At 30.8% G+C, this 5,912-nt stretch overlaps 1 long non-coding RNA gene across 1 annotated transcript; it reads right to left on the minus strand.

Annotated features, from left to right (window-relative positions):
- Window positions 1–1,687: 1,687 nt before the first annotated feature.
- On the minus strand, window positions 1,688–5,204 carry LOC145071247 (uncharacterized). Its single transcript, XR_013690325.1, has 4 exons — window positions 4,839–5,204; window positions 4,419–4,537; window positions 2,546–4,164; window positions 1,688–1,968 (listed from the first exon to the last, which is right to left on the minus strand). It is a non-coding gene; the product is annotated as an uncharacterized LOC145071247 (long non-coding RNA).
- Window positions 5,205–5,912: the final 708 nt, after the last annotated feature.

The raw sequence follows: 5,912 nt of genomic DNA on the forward strand, positions 1-5,912 counted from the left end.
TGCAGATCCCTCGCAAGCGAATGGAATGCCTCCGATGGTCGATGAGACCGAAGAATGAGATGGGAAGAAACAGCGGGGCTTTCTCTTTCTGCTCCGATAATGAGGTGCGAAGGGGAAAAGCGATTAGCGACAGTAGCTCCGGTGAGGGTGTTCGGCGACAGCTGTTCGATAAGAGAAGAAGGGAAAGGTGCGAGGGGAAGAGGCCAGAAGGGTGGTTCGATAGAGCAAGGCAAGCAGCAACAGCCTCGCAGGTGGGAGGGTTTGACAGCGAAGGTCGACGGGAAAGAAGGTAGAAACAGCGAAGGATGAAGGTGGCGATGGTGGGAGGCTGATGTGAAGTCGATGGTGGAAACAGGCAGCAGCTCCGACTGTCTGCTTCTTTCGGTGATCAGGGGTAGACAAGAACGGGAAAATTTTCACTAATGAGAGGGCATGTAACTCTTAAATTTAAAGAAAAGTTAAATATGTTTTAATGTTTTACTAGCCGTTTACCCGCGCCAAGCGACGAGTGTGATTAGTTTTTTCAAAAATTAGTTTTTAGCGTTGATTAGTTCTTTCATACAAATAATTTGAACTAAAAATGAAATTACGTTGCAGTTTTGGGTTAAGAATAAATGTACATTGTTGTTTTGCGGTAAAAATATACGTATATTGTTGTTTTGTGTTAACGATAAAAGTATATTGACCGGCCGGATAATTTTCATTCGGAAACATGTTATATTCCAAACAACAATGTGTGAAACATTAGCTACAAATAGTTTCCTTTTGATACATAATTTCCTTTCTAGATTTGTTTGTTATTGAAAATTTATCATATTTCAAATTACGAACAATAAATATAACTATCATTGAAATATATCCATAATGTATGTTATTGTTGTGAGTTAAAATAAATTATTGTTTTGTACTAAAAATAGAAATATATTTATATTTTGACTTGCCTTTTTATTTTGAATAAACTATTGTATTTAAAGATTATGGATTTCAAACGATACTTAAAATATTAACGTTTTTTATGCATTATCCCTTTTTGAACCACGCATCCGTTAATTTCATCCACGTTACTATTTATGTTTGCTTTGTTAGGTGCTATTGTTTTTTAGGTGAAATTTATCCGGTCTGCGGACTATATCGGTAGACCTCTGCAGTAGAAAAGGTGGACCAAACGTCTGCAGTATAAAAAAAGAAAACTGTTTGTTTTTTTAACATCTGCGGGCTACTAAAATAAACTTGAAATCTAAATAAACTTATTTTTTTAAACTTGAAAGTGAATTTTTAATATTTTTATGACTTTGTTATAAATAATTAACAAATCTAAATCAACTTTTATGTATTATTATATAAAAAAATAAAAATAAAAATGGTATAAATTAACGTATATATTGAAAAAACCCAACAACTTTGGTTGCAAAGTTATAAATAAACATTATAATTAGGGATCAAAGAATTTGAAACATAAATATATAGAAATAAACTTAGATTTTTTCAATTAAATCCATTAAAAACATACCATAAATATTTTCCCTAGAAATTGACGATACTGTATTAAATAATGTTTTACAAAATTTGGCAAAAAAATATAAGAATATATTATGATTTTTTCATATTTATATAAACAACATCAATGACTATTATTGTACTAAATCTTTATTTATAAATTTGTCAAAAATATCATGTTTGTGTCGTCGAATGTTTTTTTTTTTAAGTTTTGTAATTTTTTTTTCAAATTGTTTATTATTAATAAAGTTGGAAAAATTATAATTAAAAAAAACCTTAAAAAAATAAAGATATTTGTATTTTTTAGGCTAGAAGATATCTGAAGATGTTAGAAGACTCTGGTCTACATCTGCACCAAGAAGAGGGCGCGCAGACATTTTTAGGTCTGCAGTCTTCAAAAAAACAAACAGTCTGTGAATGCTAATGTCTGCGCGTAGTCCGCGCGGCGCAAACAGAAAAGACCACACAGATCTGCAGACAAAAAACAAACATCTTAGTAATTAAGATTCTATTAGTTATTTATATTATTATATTATATTAAGGGGCGTTTGACTAAGTTTATTTATTTATTTATTTATTTTTATCAGTTCCACAATGATATAAACTAAATAAGGTATTTGGATAAGAGTAACTTATGCAATTGATATCATAATAATAAATCAAATTTCGTAAATTAGACAATTGAAAATTTTCAAACACCCCTTAGTTATAATTATAACAATATAATAAACTTGAACTATAACATCCATCTTTATTAAAGAAAACTGTGAATTTATGAAAACCATTTCTTATAGCATGAATTTCATGAAAATTGTTTTTATAGCATCCTATTTTATTAAAATTGTTTTAATAGTTTTAGGTTAACGGTACATAGTAACAAGCATATCAAATGTTAATACCACTAACTAATAATTGAAATACCACCAACATAGCAAGTATAATTGCTTTTATCCGTATACTCAATAAGAAGGTTAACATATTTTTATCGGTAATGAATTTGGTATATATTTGTAGAGTAAGTTTATGTCATCATTGCATATCTAATTACCATTCAAATACGTTTGATGTGCATTTGTATATACTGAATTCATTTGTCGGCAAACTTTACTCGGTTAATACATCTTCAACTTCCTAAACCACCAATCAGAGACCTCGTAATCTTCCACATTTTATATTTCTAAAAGAAAGAAAATAAAAAGACAATGATTTTTGACTTATTTATCCCTAAAACGTAAACTCTAGCATATCTATAACTTCCATACTTATTGATCTTTTATCTGAAAAAACAAACATGGTTTTTCCCCTTGCAGGCTTGCAGTCTTCTCTTCTATGCTTGATTATTAATCATGTATATACATCTCATGCATATCAACTCTTTACACTCTTGAGGTTATGATACCTTTAAAATTAAAAAGATTCCAAGAAGCACTATAATTAATAACATTCTTTTAAAACAACGTACCTTTAAATTCTTCCCTTTCAGGACATTGTACTTTTAAAACTCATAACATCTTAGGCCATTGTTATTTCAAAAACTTTTTGATGCATGATGTGGAGCACAATGACAACCCTCGTTTCCTTGAACTCTAAAAATGATTACAAGTAAAAAAAAACTTTGTAATACATCATTTGTCTCTTGATATCCATAAAATTATATGCTAATTTTTCTTAAATATTAAATTACAAATAACAATAAGTTTGTTTGGTGAATAAAAACATCCAACTTTCTTTTTTAATTACACATTCAGACCTTGAACTAAATTATCAATATTTTTATAATATTATCACTAAATAATTATTATTTCAACTATAGATTTTTCCCAAATCTGCTCAAGCAAAAATTTCAAATGCACCAACTAAGGGCTAAGGCTAAAAGAAGCAACACAAACCAAGTTTGAAGACTTCTGGAGCATATTAGTCCACTAACATTGATACTAAATAAACATAGCTTGCAACCATATCAGGGGTATAAGTCAAATGAAACCATAACATCAACAACATTAATGAAATTTTTTACCCAAACATCATGGGCATTTTAAACAAAACTCGGACAAAAACTTAAGAAACAGCAGGGTACCCTTTTCCCAATTTTAAATATTATACCCCAAAGGTCCATTGATCAAAACAGAAAACAAGTTCAATGGTTGCATTCAAGGAAACTCGGTCATCACAAAGTTTTGATCATATTGAAAAAAATGTTTTTTAAGGAATCTTACTTTTTCTTTCTATAACATGATTATAATTTCAATTATTTTCATTTTTCTTGTTAGGCTAACGCAAGAAATAACACCATACTTCCATTATAGTGTTTTTTTAATCATGTTATTTTTTTTATGTCCGGTTTTCTTTACTATTACAATATTGAACTTTAATCATTTCAACGTTAACCTTTCTAATTTTTTTTTCTTATTTATACATTAAATATTGAAATTTAATAACTTTACCCATTTAAAGTAGTAACTATTTGAAGTAGAAAAACCAAACCTTTGTTGTCAAGAACCAGAGCAAGCCTAGTGAAACATGTAATGGATGAGGCCATTAGGTTCCGATTAAAGAATTAAAAACACCGGAGCATACCTAATGAGCTTTCACTATTACTATCAGCAACAAATCAGCTTACTTTTCCTTGTTTGTACCTTGAATTTATGGTTCAGCTTTAGCTAATCCCTGTTAAATGTCAAGAGCATGGAAATATTATAGATACTAATTTCTACCTAATCAACAACAAAAAAGTAATTAACTCCAATGTCATGGTATCGTTTAAAAAGTTGATATATCATAAGTGACTAAGTACCACATCTGTAAGAGAGAGCATAAAGAAAATTTGATAATGTCATAAAATCAAAACTAAAAAAACCACTGGGACAAATTTCTGTAAAAAGAGAGAGCATAAAGAAAGATTCCCTAGTGTTTATACTCACCTTTTGTTTTCGTGCTCATAATCATTTCTTGTTTTCTCTCAGGCATTTCTACGAACACTTTATGTGCTCGATGGTTTCATCCATTTATTCTACTGCTTCGATCAATTCTTCCTCCAACGCTGCAACATTAGATAAAATATTAAAAATTTATCATACTCAACTTTGCTTTGGAGATAAAAACATATTATTTTTCATGTCTTGCACGTTTAAATAAAAAATTTAGTTTTGTAGCAGAATACAAGAACCCAAAAAAAAATGGACACGGATCAATTCAACATATTAAAATATTAAGAAATTGACTTTCCCAGCCTCAAGAAATAGAAATCTCGAATTGAAAACATCAGCCAAAACATCAAAAACTACCCCACAAACATATAGAATTAGCCAATTATGATACTAAGAACATAGTCACAGGGTTACCTGGACATCAAATACTAAACTTGTTCGTCATATGCCTCGTTCAAGTCATAATACTAAACATGTTCATTGATCTGAAGCAACAAAATGGAAAGCGGACATCAAATCAAAGCCCCCCAGAAACAAAAAAGAAACAAATATTAAAAACTAAGTTAACCGAACACGAAAAATATGATGATACTATCCAGAAAGAGAAAATGAAGGGGATGACGGAGAATGCATATCAAGGGAAGGAGGAGATGAAGGAATTTATCTGAAAGACCCTGTATAGTGGTTTGGTCTAGGAGTAGTGGTTAATAGCACTAGATATGTAATTGTTCGTGTTTTGTATTGTGTTTACGGTCAGAATGGGTTTACGGCCGTAAACACCTTACGGTCCTTAGTCAGGTCTATAAATAGTGAGTTGTGTCAGTCATTGTTGGTTGTTGATGCTTTCATATACTTCCAAGTTGTATCAGATGTTTTATAGCATTGAAACGTATGCAAGCTTGGTCTTTGGCTCTATATTCGTTTATTAATTCTTGTTTGCATCTGTTATTATCTTTGATCATTGGTAGATCTGTTTTTCGGGACTTCACAATTGGTATCAGAGCAATACCAGTGTCAAAGACGTTCAACAGCTGCGTTTTCAACTAAATCGACATTCACAGCAGTATAGAGAGATTTATTCCAGTCAAAAACAAAGTTTCTTGAAGTTTACGGCCTGAGTTTACGGCCGTAAACTCCTCTTCACGGCCACTCTTGCATTCCTCGAAAACGATTGTTTTTTCACATCATTCAAGCCTTCGTGATCACATATTGGTTCTGACGTTTAATTGAGTTGTTTTTAAAATAAAAATCGAATTTTTTATTTAAATTTCATTGACCGTAAACTCGAGCAATCACGAAAAATCGATTTTCTGTTAAACGATAATTACACCATTATTTTTCGGAGCTTAAATCAAAAGGTGTACTTGGACCGTAAACTCGAGTTTACGGCCTAAGGTTTACGGCCTACGAGTTTACAGCTTAAGAGTTTACGGCTAAGTCAGTTAATATATAGATTGAAATTAATTCTTGAATTTAAAATCAAAATAA

The sequence above is a fragment of the Lactuca serriola genome, chromosome 8, assembly GCF_051521515.1.
Source record: "Lactuca serriola cultivar US96UC23 chromosome 8, Lser_US96UC23_V15, whole genome shotgun sequence".
Lineage (NCBI taxonomy): Eukaryota > Viridiplantae > Streptophyta > Magnoliopsida > Asterales > Asteraceae > Lactuca > Lactuca serriola.